This window comes from Arvicanthis niloticus, chromosome 2 (genome assembly GCF_011762505.2).
Source record: "Arvicanthis niloticus isolate mArvNil1 chromosome 2, mArvNil1.pat.X, whole genome shotgun sequence".
Lineage (NCBI taxonomy): Eukaryota > Metazoa > Chordata > Mammalia > Rodentia > Muridae > Arvicanthis > Arvicanthis niloticus.
The window spans coordinates 54,041,203-54,055,101 of NC_047659.1; positions in this window are offsets into that span (position 1 = coordinate 54,041,203).

Sequence of the window (13,899 nt, forward strand, 5' to 3'; positions counted from 1 at the left end):
AGAATTGTTATTGTCTAAAAGGACTGCAAGGACAAAGACAGAGAAGAGACTGAGGGAAAGGTAGCTCAGTGACAGGCCCAAATTGAGATACATCTCAAGGGGAGGCTCCAAGGCCTGACACGATTTTTTGATGCTATGGTGTGCTTACAGGCAGGAGCCTAGCATGGTTGCCCTCTGAGAGGCCCAACAAGAAGCTAAACAAGGCAGATGCAAATACTTACATCCAACCAATGGACAAAAGCCAGAGACCCCTGTGGTTAAATTAGGGAAAGAAGTTGGAAGAAGTTGTGGAAGAGGGCGAGCCCATAGGAAGACCATCAATCTCAACTAACCTGGACTCCTGAGATCTCTCAGACACTGAGCCACCAACCAGGCAGCATTCATTAGCTGATATGAGGTCCCTGACACATAAACAGCAAGGGACTGCTTGGTCTGGCCTCAGTGAGTGCCAGGGAGTGGGGAGGCCTGGCAGGACGAGAGTGTTGGGGAATGGCAACATTCTCTTGGACATGGAAAGAGGTATGGGATGAGGAACTGTAGTACTATAGACTGAGGGGGGATAATGACTGGACTGTAAATAAAAGATTAAGGAAAAATTTTAAAGTTATAAGTGTTTTTTTTTAAAAAAAAATATTCTTTCACTAACATTGTTACCTCAGATGGCAGAATCCAGAGGACAGGGGACATCATTGTTCAGACATTCCATAGTCAAGAAACCAGATTCTTACCTATTTCCTCCCCCACGTTTGTGCTGTACACACTCTGCCTGCAGGCTGGATTCCATCTTGGTTACAGGACACTGAAGCCTTATGAAAATTCTATCCAGACATAATCATTCAGCCCAACCGTCTCTTTTGGCATCTGCTTCAGACAATTTAGAAAAAGAATTTGAAAAGCACCCCTAGCCAAGTGCCTGCCACATCTCATTGACTAGTATTAAATCAAAACCTCTCATTGAGGCATTCAATAAAGTCTAATTAAATAAATTTGTAAATCTGATAAATTAAGTTTACAAAAAAAATTATCTACCAGAATTAAAGAACAATGCTGGATTACCAGAACAGATTTGGGGGAAAAAAATCAGGACAAGGAAAGAAATTTACAGGAAGATGGCTCAGATCTATCCTTCTGAGTTTCTTGGTATTTGAGAATCTGGGAGTTATCCTTGTTGTCATCTCTTCCCTTCAGTTTGAATAGGTATTTAATATACTAGATTTGCTTTCTTCTCTGGGACTTGTAAATCATGGTTTTTAAATAATTAAAGTTGAAAAAAATTATGTTTGAGTGATTTTATAGCACATTATGGCAACTGTAATAAGAAAATTTAAACATGAGAAATTATTAGTGGCACATGACCTACATAGCAATGAACTCAAAAATTAGTAAAAAAACATTTAAGTCAGAGAATAAAAGCAAAGCAAATAAACACAAGCAAACCCGCATATATGAATTATAAATAATGATTGTGGTCAAACAATAATACAGATTCTCAGATTGGAGAAGAAATAATTTACTCTGTATCACCACAAATAACACGGCTATGGTGAGTACCAGAAGCCAGCATCAATCATTCTGTTGGGGAACATAAACAAGAGTACCAGGCTTTCCAAAACAGGGATACATGTGTTACTCCTCAAAGGTACCCTAAATAACAGTGCCCATCAAAAAGAATGAAACAAAATCAATTGGTAAATATTCATCAAATAGAATTTAAAGCCCCCCAAAAAAGTAGGACTTTAATTTTAGGCAAAACAGATTTTAAAAGCAAAAAAGCATGGATTATGTGTCAATAAAAAAAATATTTAGTAGGCATCTGTGCCATGTTCTATGCCATTCCAGGCCAAAGTAATAGCAATAAACAGGACAGTCGCTGTCTTCAGAGAGATTCTGTTTCAAATTCTAGTCAGCAAACCACCAGGGATTAGCAACTAAAGGGCCATACCTTAAAATTCTCATAAAATCATAACAAAACAAAACAAATAAACATTCCCCCCCTAAAAGACTTATCATTTGAACATGATGGACATTCAAAGTATTTAACAGCAGTAATACATGCACCTGTTGAGAATGAAGCAGATCACAGCCAGCCTTGCCACTGCTGTATCACTGAGGCTCTGCTAGCATAGGTGGGGAGGGGGGAGCCTGAAGTCACATGACTTGCCTTCATATTTTAGCTGTGTAACCCAACTATATAAAACCCAACTATGTTGGGTTAGTTGAATTCTATGAAATTCTATTTACTATTCTGTAAAATAAGGATTAAAATAATTCACAGTTACAAGATCGTAGGATGCTAAACTTAAAGGGGTTAGCACAGTGCATAACACATGAGAAGCTGTGGATGGATGCCAGTTGTTTCTGTTCATCTTTCAAACTTGGAAGTAACTGACTATTCTTAAGTGAGATGCACTGTCATACCATGTGGGTAGATGGGATGGGCAGACACACAATACTGACAAACTCTTAACATAGAAATCAGAAAAGAAAGCAAGAAACTGTGGAGGACGTGACTCCTGCACCTTAGGTTCAGGGATCATCATGGGAGAGTGGGCAGAAAGATGAAAAGAGCCAGAAAAACAGGAAACTTGCATAAGATGGCTTCTTCTAGAAATGTAATAAAAGCTATACCCATTAAATCATACCAACATTGCTGCCTAAACATGTCTTGAAGAGAGACAATAACAATAGACGTAGTAGCATGGACGAAGAAAAGCTTACAAGTCTTCAACCCTAAACAAAGAACTACAAGCACCTAAGAAATCTTGAGAATAGGAGAAATAGTATTTCGTAGAGAACACACCAATTGGTTGGTTATCCAATACAAAATGGTCAGCCCTGAAAACATACATATACACGCACATGCACATACACACACATATACACATGTATGTAACACCATACAGACTAAGCAGGTTGTATTTATATATTTAGGAGTGTGTGTGTGTGTGTGTGTGTGTGTGTGTGTGTGTGTGAGAGAGAGAGAGAGAGAGAGAGAGAGAGAGAGAGAGAGAGAGAGAGAGAGAAATAGGCCTTGAGTTTGAAATAAAGTTAAGAGAAGAAAAGGGAGAATTGGAAGAAGAGAGAAGAAAGGAAATTATGTAATTATAACCTCAAAAACAATAAAGATTAGTTAAGTAATAAATGTTAACTATTATTTATTAAATCTGACATTTCAGTGATCAGGCCATGCTACACTTATAGATCCATTCTCAATTAATAAACTGATGTCTCATGACAATAGGAAAGAAACTTCTTCAATTTTCAGTTTCTTCTCATTGTTTTTGCATTTGTAGTACTGTTGAAACATGCAAATATATATACAGACTCTTGGCAGTAAAGTCTCTATGTTTTCTAACGTCTAAACTGTCAAAGTGATACAGCCTAGAGTCACCTAGGATAAGAGTCATCTAGGATATGAAATATCTAGATTGAGTTGAATGATGGTCTTGTTTGTTAATTGGTATCAGACGCCCCCAGCTTTGTGGGTGGCTTCATTTACTGGGTCAAACCTGAAGTATACAAGAGAGAAGAAAGCTAGCTAAGAAATATGGGTGAGCAAAGAAGAACACACACACACACACACACACACACACCACTCTCTGCTCATGGCTATCCATGCAATGCTCTAGTTTCTGCCGTCACTCTCTCACAGTAATAGGTTGTTACACAGAACTGTAAGCCATACAGAGCCACCCTTCCCTAAGTTGCTTTTGTCAGGATATTACAGCAATAGAAATAAACTATAGCAGCAGTGTTGACACAACTGCCCCCCCACCAGTGCCTCCTAAGTTCCTTCTCCATTTTGGGACCACATTTTCTAGTATGGGACCAACAGTAAGACCAAACTCCAGAAATTATAAATGAACATTTTAAAATCTCCTCAAATTTTTATGAACATTCAATTTTAAGGACTATTGGTCCATAGTTTTAGTTTTAAACTGAAAAGCAAATATAATAATGGGTGAATATTATTTACTATAGAACTGGGTAACATATCTGGGCTGACTGACAAAGTTATTCTCTGGCTTTATCTCTGTGCAGAGTTATCAGATAGATTTCCACCTGTTTAGCTGATTCATAGTTAGACAATATCTACAAAACTCACAGAAGAACAAGTCCCAGGGGCTTTTCAGCAATGAATTGGTTATTTGACTAATTGTGAATTCTATTTATAATGAGTTCTTGAAGCTGACAATGTGCTTTCTTGATTTCTAATGTTAAAAACGCTTTGATTTCATTACAAAAAATATTCTAGATGTGGAAATTGCAAAGACATGTGCCTTGAATCTGCTGTCTGCAGCTTGCATTTTCTATATGGTATCCATTGTTATCACCATAATTTACATTTTTCATCTTTAATTATAAAGTATCTGACAAATCCCTGCTTTCAAGTAAGGATGGGCAGTCAACAAATAGTACAAACATTTCTTAAGGTAATAAAAAAAAAATCACTCTCAGTCAATAAAACCCTAACACTTAATATTGGAGGCTCAATAGCAGTCAGAGTTTGAAAGGAAATAAATGCAATTCTGATCACAGCCATGGTTTAGTAGCTGGAGGAGCATGGCCCAAACCAATGACACAAAATAAGACCATCTTTATTGTCAGATTTTTGTCAATTTAGAAGGCCCATGAAAGCAACTAAAATGCTGTCAAAATTAACAAGAGAGAAATGTAAGCCAAACAGATAAAAATAAATTTGAAAAGCAGTTATTATATATTGCAGCAATAATCAGAGAGCAAAATGAATAAAAAGCTTCATAATAATTCAGAATAATTGCAAAGTGATAAAAAGGTATAGCATAGAAACTCATCAGGAAATATACAGAACCCATTAAAAAATAGCACAGCTATTCAGAGTAAGATTTAAAGGGGGTATTTAATAAATGGGAGACAGACCACGTTGTGAAACTACAAATTAAGGCTCCAGTTATCTTCAGATTATTCATACTATCAACAACTTCATCAAGTATTTGTGTTGTTGTTTGTTTTGTATTGCACTTTACTTTTCAAGACAAGGTCTCACTCTGTAGGCAAAGGTTGACCTGGAACTCATTATGTAGCCCTGGCTGGCCTCAAATGTACAGTGATGCTCCAGACTTAACCTGTGTACTACTGTGTCATAGACATGAACCACTATACTCAGCTTCATTTAATGCTCTTACAACAGTGGCTACACCCTGGGAGGCAGGTAAAGCATTAGAACAGAACATAATCCTCATCTGCAGTTATTAAAACTGCTGGGAAAATGTCAATTGAAAGTAGACTCTGCTACATTTTAAAAAATCCAGACTGGGAATATAGCAAAATGGGAGAATGCTCGCCTCATATGTGAGGCTTTAATTCAATAGCATGACCCAAAAAAAAAAAAAAATCCTATGATTTCTAGGTATATGAGGCCCTGCTGAGGCCTATAGACTGTTAAGTATTGCAATATTGACCTGAGAAAGGTCAATAGAGTTTTACCTATCTCAAGCTGTATATCAAAATACAAAGGTCATATTTTTTAAGATATCTCAATGTGAAGCTATACAAACAAATTGTGTAGATGAAAATGTACCTTATCTTTAGCTGGAAAGTAAGAACAGATTTTCACTGAATGTTGACTTTGAATACTTTAGTATTTAAGACACATGAATTTGGACACATTATAGAAACTGAGGGATTAGCAACATTGCTTCAGTTCCTTTTCCATTTGCTATGATGAAATAACCAGATAAAAGCAGCCCGAGCAAGGGTTTACCCTCCACTCTCCTTCTTTGTATTTATCTCCCTCCCTCTCTTTAATTAGAAGAAGGGGGCAAAATACCCAGCAGTAAGGATGGCTGAAAAAGTCATAAGGAAGTAAAATGTTACCCATCTACTTAAAAAGGAAAAAACCTATAATATATATCTGGGTATAAATATGTACATATAATTTTATAGTACATATATGTTTTAATTATATATGTATATATACATTAAAAGATATATAATGTATATACAAATGCATTATGTATTCATATATATTAAAAGAAAATATTTATATCTAGGTGAGCAGTACTCTTTCCAAGAGCCAAAGACCATCACATAACAAAAACCCCAACACAAAGCATAAAATACTTTCTTTTGTGGTTTTGGTCTCAAATAGGCTATTGCTATTGCCCTTGGTTGTTCCCCAGAGATAGCATATGAGTCTCTACTGCTGAAGTCTTTGTGTACTTTGGACTCAGGACTCAGAGACCCCTGAGCTGGATCTGACCTGAATGCTCAGCTTTGATGGTACCAAAAGATGCCATTCAAGCTGTTAAAGGAGAAAGACAAGCAACAGTCTTACCCAGCTGTGACACCTATGAACCCTAACAATGCCCTGTATGATAGAATAACCCCCAGGGTTCAGTACTAATGTGCTGTGTGCCTTGGTGGTAAGCAACAGCTCTCTAATTAGACTTAAGATTCACTCAACAAGAGGGAAATCATGCTTGGTACTGGAAACCTAGCCAACCACCTAGCACTAGTGAAATCATGGATCTTGGAAGAGAACCTACAACCATCAATTTACTAAACCACTACAATTCAAAGCTACATTCTAAACATTTGACCTCATATCCACAAATAAGTCTGGCCCTCACTCCTCATTAAGGAAACTTCTTATTGAAAAAGACAGAAATCATTACAGAAAACCACAGCCAATCAACATGCAGAGTCGTAGGGCTCATTCCCAATAGATAAGTGTGCACTATAAATCCTGCCCCTAAAGCTCCAGGAACACAGCCAAAGAGGAGCAGAAAGATTGTAAAAGCAAAAAGATGAGGGAGTTTGCAAGAGATTGCATCTCCTAGTAATGTCAGAAGCTACATTCATAAAGTTTCAGCAGCATGACTGTCTAGGATGACTGTCTAGGATAACATGACTTGGACAAGGATGGCAGCAATAGACCTGACAAAGCTGATGGGAGTAGAGGGAGCAAGTGAGGCCTAAACCCAAACTAAGAACTCGAGGCAACTTGAGAATGCTGAGAGTGGAAAATATGGTCTTCTTGGGGAAGACCTCACTAACTGGTCACCAAATACCAAATGGTCATCCCTGACATCATACATACAAGTAACATTAATCTAATTTAAAAGGTTTATATTTAGGACCATATATGTACTGCATGTACACATATGTCTGTATCTACAGTTAATGAACAAAGAGGCCATACATTTAAAAGAAAGCAAATGAGAAATATATGAGAGGGCTTGAAGGGAGGAAAGGGGGGGATGATGTATATGTAATTACATTATAATTCCAAAAGAGAAAACTTAAAAAGATACATAAGACAGACGAAAAAAAAATTAAAAAAAAAAAGGGCTTATGTTTGCTTACGTTTGAAGGACAATGTGTCACGGCAGAAAAGTCAGATCAACAGGAGCTGGAAGCTCAGTTGGACGCTGCTGGTTAGTTTGCTTTCTCCTCTTTATTCAGTCTGGAATCCCAGCCCATGGTACTGTGCACAGGGATCAGGTCTTCCACATACATTCATCAACTAGATCATCTCTGCAAGATGTGTCCAGAGACTTCCCAGGTATGCACATAGGTACTCTCCTAGGTGATTCTATATCCTGTCAACATGACAATATGAACCATTACAAGCACATGAATTAAGAAAAAATGATCGACAGAGATATGGTAGATAAATTACATGTGTGATCTTCACACATAAAAGACCCTTAAAACTGAAAGGAGAGGCAAACAAATAAAGGGAGAAAACAATTCCAGCTGCTCCCTGTTGAAGACACCCACTCAGTGGCATATATCATAAAATCTAAAAGCAATGGTTATATGCAATTTTGTCTATATATTTATTTTCGTGTTTTCATATACAAAAATAAACAGAGAAGCCACTTCTTGGGAGGAGAATACATGCAAATTGTGCCATTGCATTTTAAAAAGCCGAAAAGTTTGAAAATTTGGATTTTTCAAACTTAACAATCTTTTAATGGGAAATAGGTTTGATCATAGACTTTAACAAGCCAGAGTGTCAAAAGGCAGGAAAATGTTCCCAATGTTGTTAGCCATGGAGGGAAATGCAAATTAAAGTCATGAGATGCCAGTGTATAGTAACTAAACTAGCAAAATCCAGGTAACATAAATAAGAGTGATGTTAGAAGCAAACTGTCCTGTGGGAGGGTCTCCATTCCTTTACAAAGTAAGCACATCCCTGCATCTTAACAGCTACTCACTCCATCCTGAATAAGATTGAAAGGCAAGCTGTTGTAGCCTCTAAAATTTCTGTTGAAACTTAATTTCTCAGACAGCTTTTAAGAGCATGGCTTTCTGAAGTTGGCTAGCACCTTTACAAAATTTTTCATGGTTGAAGTTTGCTGTTTATCACTTTCTGACTTCTGCCGTGTGAAGACAGCATGTGTGCTCCCTCTGGACGATGGAGCATCAGGGTACTATATTAAAAGGAAACAATGGGTCCCTTACCAGATACTGAACCTGCTAGCACTTAGATCTCAGATTTTTCAGCCTTTGGAGCTCTGCAAAATAAATCTATATTCTATAAAGATAACATTGTCTAACGTATTACATTACAGCAGCACAAATAAGCTAAAGAAGCATATTTATATACAAAAACATAAACATAAGTATTCACAGTAGCTTCCTTTGTGATTGCTAAAATAGGAAAACTGTTCGATGGTTTTTCACCAAGTCAGTGAGACCCAGATACTTTCATGCACAGACACAGGACCAGCCAAGTAGTAGGTCTGAACTACGGGTACAACTGGAAGGTGAATCTCAAAATAAATGGACTGAAAGAAGTCAGATGAAAAATAGTAATGTTGTGCCAATCTATTCATATAGAGATCTAGGTTAGGGACACTAATGCATATAGTTATCAGATTAGTTATCTAGGGATAGAAAGAAGCAAGAGAGAGAAAGATGCAGAAGCCGGAAATGAAGGTAATGAATACAACCATTGTTACAGGTGTAGTGGCGTATCAGTCAATCCAACTTTAAAGTTTTAAAATGTGGCATTTATTATTTAATAATTTTTCAATAAATAAATAAATTTAAAGTGTTTTTAAAAGTACCACTAGATACAAAGCTGTAATTTCAGTGTGTCTGATTTCTTTCATTCTCATACCTATGAACATATATACACAGAGGAACAACATACATAAATGAATTTTAAAACACACAAAGTATAAAAAAGCAGTCACCTAAGTGACTGAATTTCAAAGCATTCCTTAGATTGGTCTTTAAGACAGTCAGTTTTATGGGCTTGACCTCTTACCCACTGCATTCTGGAAGACAGCGAGCACCTGATGCTCTTACTGTTCCTGCCATTGTGTCTTTCCAGTGGCCCTTCATTCACCTCAAATCTTCAGCATCCTCTCTGTCTGGTCAAGGTTCTGCTCCTTCTCCAATGCCCTACCTTCAGGCCCTTGCTTCTTAGTACATTTCTCTGATTTTTTACCAAGAGCTCTTACCTCTTGCAGAAGATACCTTTCCATACCCCATATTTAGCTTATAAAAGACACTCTCCCCCCCCCTCTGTGTGTGTGTGTGTGTGTGTGTGTGTGTGTGTGTGTGTCTGTAACTCTCATCTATTTGTCTACTTTTTTAGCTCTTACCAAATTGGCTAGCACACAGTGTGTGCAATAGGTATTTACTAAATCAATTTTTAAATTTTAACAACTGTTTTTAAATGTGCCTTTTTTGGGAAGATCATAGTTCTCTACATAGAAATAACAATTTCTGGGATTTACTTACAGAAAGACTGCATTGCAAATGGTATGGAAATGATGCAGGATAAAAATAGATGCCCATTCAATGTGACTGCAATGAACAGAGCAAAGTGTGGTAGCACAAGCTTACCATTGTGTCGTCCACTGACTTTTCATAATCATTTTAATTAAGAAATAGTTATAGAGACTATTTAACCTAGACAGTTCTGGCAGATTTTTTCTTGTGTGTTATAAAGGGCAATACAAATGAATAGTCTCTTAAAAACAAAATCACTAACAAGCAGTGATTTTATGTATTCTGTAAAAGTGAGCAGACCGGCATGTCTATCTGCATTATCCCTCAACAGCCGCCATCATTCATGTGTCTTTGCCCCATTTATTTTGCTCTTCTTTGTACAGCAGACCAGTCAGCACGTGGCCATGTGATTGAAGCAATGCATTGAGCTCTGAGAGCTTTGTTCTTTGTATAATACATGGCTAATTCAGAACCAGGTTTAACAGATTTACTTTTCATTGTAGGTAATGCAATTACCAGTCATTTATAATGTAACCATACTTAGGCTTAATTTAAGATGCTATGTTATTGCAAGTAGTTATTTAGGACATAGTTATTTAGGACAATATTTCTCTTGCCTACAGACCCCACTGTCTTATTTTCTTCATTAGCTCAGTTCTCTGAGTCCATCTAAGTTGGTATAAACATTGTAACAGTGTGGATCCACTTAGTCAGGAGTGTTATAATATTCAATTTCAAGGAGAGTTCTGGGGCTGCATAGAAAAACCTAAAATGTGTGAACATTTGAATTTTTACTAAAAATATGCCATCATCTCCAGAAGTTAAAGCCTCAGCAAACACAATACAATATACACAAAATAGTAGCCAGGATAATTGGCTTTACTTTAGTATGCCTCAGATGCCTTCATTTCTTTCTGTGATCTGTCTGAGCTAATTCTTGTTCAAAACTGACAGCAACTAAAGCCACTTCCTTTGCCTTATTGACTTTAGCAGAGTGAAGAGTTTTCCAGAACAATCATGCCACTAGGAAATCTACCTTATTAGGCTTAAATCTTTCTCCAATCAAACACCTTCATTCATCCCTGCAACAGATACTTCTGCCTACCAGCTTCAAGTTATCGCTGAAACAATGACATAAATATCAGTATATCCAAGAAATTAACTTTCCTTGGTGAGATTTATTAACAGAAAATTAAAATACAATATGGTACATGGAATTCATTAAACCATCCAACAAAAATACTAAACACCCAATAAAAACTAAGAATAAGACATGAGCAGACAGACATTTACATATCACCTTATTCAAAAGGATGATTTGAATTTGTCATCATTGGTAGTTTGCAACAGCGGAGTTAGTCAATAGAGGACTTAATGAGCATGTCCACAGTCTCTAGAAGGTCGTAGCACCTTTCAGTTATTTATTCATTTATGTTCAACAGACACTGCTAACTTACCACTGTTCTAAGCACCTTTTGATCTACTTAATTTCCAAAAACAATCCTAATCTTATATATTCTGTCTGTGTAAATAAGAGAAGAGCTCACATAGCTATTGAAAGATAACTTTAAGACTCTACTCCAGGCAATATGGCTTAAGCATTGTATTTGTAAACATCGATCTAGGCTACTTCTTACGCATGACTGAGAGGAAAAATATAAAGGGGCTGTATCTCTGGTGAGAGAGACGTCCATCTAAAGTATGCAGAGAATGTCCTTCTGGGGGGAGCCTGCAAGAAGTAAGGGCTGAGTTTAAGAAAGAAGGCTGAGCTAGGAATGCAGGAATGCAGAAAAAAAATCAATTTACTGATAACTAGTAAAAGGTTAATGATCTCCCTTCAAAGCTCCCAAACATTAATCCAAAGATCATTTTAAGAACATGTTGAACTTGCCACAAACCCTTGTAAACTGAAACAATACAGATTATTATGTGGTATTGTGTCAATTTTTCTTCCCCCCTTTACATATTGAGAGTGAATAGTGCACATAAAGAGCCCAGCTAAAACCTCATCAATGAGGCTCACAAATCACTTTATGTATCTAACACTTGTAATCTACAACAGCAATAACTTTTTTGCATGAGATTTTCTGCCTTACACACACAGTTACGAGCCAAGAACTGGACAGTCATGTTGTTCCCTCCTGAATAGCAGGGTGCACTAGGTACAGAATATGACTCCCACACCAAGGAACAGCTTAAGTTGTAAACACTGACGTCATACCTAACAGGTGAAACTGATGATTGACATTTACATTCCAAGTAAAAGTTTGCAACTAAATAATTGACAATATATAGAAAATTAGAAAACCAAAAATCACAATTTTTCTAGCTGAAAAAAAAAGATTTGTTGTAGTAAAAAGCAGAGTATATTAGATGACCCAGATACTACAGCCATAATAAAATAACAAATTCATGTTTCATAACCAAAAATTCAAATATCTATATTGCTAAAATTGTGATTGATATAAAGAGATAGTTGTCTTGAAGGGTGAAAATTTTATTTCCAAAGAGGAAGTCAAGAGATAATACCAAAACTGGAAGAAAAACAGTGCCATGTTTTATTTTATTATTATTATTATTATTATTATTATTATTATTATTATTATTATTATTATTGGTTTTATAAAGATAAATACAAAATGAACCACTAATCATTGAGAGTTCTAGCTTTCTGTAATAAGAAAGGAAGCCTTGAAGACTATTGATGCTCACAGTCCAATCTGTGCTAAAGCTGAACTGTAATCAACTGTGTGTTCAGGTGACTTTATTTGAAAGCCAAATGAAGTATGAGCTTGTGGGGAGGGAACAGAATTAGAACATAAATAGCATTTGCATTTCAAACCCCGATGTGGGATTCTGGGAGATAAGCTTGAAAACTCCCACCAGAGACAGGAAGTTATAATAAACTTCCACCAGAGATAGGAAGTTATAATAACCAAAAACAAAGAATTTCAAGAGAAAAGGCTAAAGAAACATGTTTTTGTTTTGTTTTGCAATTGTTTTTACTTTTACAGATTAGATTCTCAGCATAATATAAAGGATGAGTATCCTCTGTCATTGCTCAATATAGTGAAATTTTAAGCTATCAAAGATAAAGAAAACTTCTAAAGCTTCCAAATAGAAAGAGCAGACTGTTCAGTAATCCATGACAATCACACTGACATGTGACTACAAAATAATATCCTGGACATAAACGATAATGATGAATTACTTTCACAGAATATAAAAGAAAGGGTTCTACTTGTAGGGTATCATGCCTTAATAGAATACCATCTACATGTAAGGTGAAACTTAGACACTTTTTCCATTCAGTAAGAGAATAAAGTAACAATTAAAATCTGGCTAGGTTTTAGGTGGACACAACATGCCACCAAAAGCTCAAATAATAGGTAATCAGTGTTATAAGTAACTATTTCTTTTCATAAAATGAGCAACATTGGTGTGGGTGGGTAGGGAGGGGTCAGCACTTTGATATCCAGCCACAAGAAAACATGGACAGGATTAAATGAGATGATAAAATACAGTCTTTAAATCAAAGTCTAGAACCTAGTCTGCCACTTGTGAGACTGAGATGATATGATTGGTCTGGGTTCAGCATCACCCTGGGCAATATAATGAGTTCAAGGTCAGCCGACTTTTAGAATGTATTTGTGTAAGCATGTATAGGGGTATTTTGTGCTAATGGGTTATAACATGTGAAAGTATATTCATTAGTTTAAATAGGAGATCCCAGAGAAAAGTTTTTTTTAAAAAAATACAGTAAAAGAAAAAAAGGAATATATTTACAACATCTAACATTGCCAAAGGAACTGTATATGGTAGGGTTTGGGAGGAGTTGGTACAGGAAAATAAAACAGTAAGAAGTCCAAAATTGATTATGAAGCAAGTACAAAGAGGAGAGGCCTAAATATTAAATAATTATGTGGTGAAAGACTCAAGATGAAAATAGAGGAAATCAGCACAATGAGTATCACACTGAATTCCAAAGACCTAAAGAAAATGAATTTTAGCAAGAATCTGGAGAACAGAAAATGCCATGGTTCAGCTGAAATTCTGAGAACTGTGTAATCTCTTCTGGGGAACCTGGCAATTCTTAGCAATATTAAGAAGATGTACACTTGAAGTCGAGGAGCACTTTCACCAGAATTTCATCTCCAAATACATTCT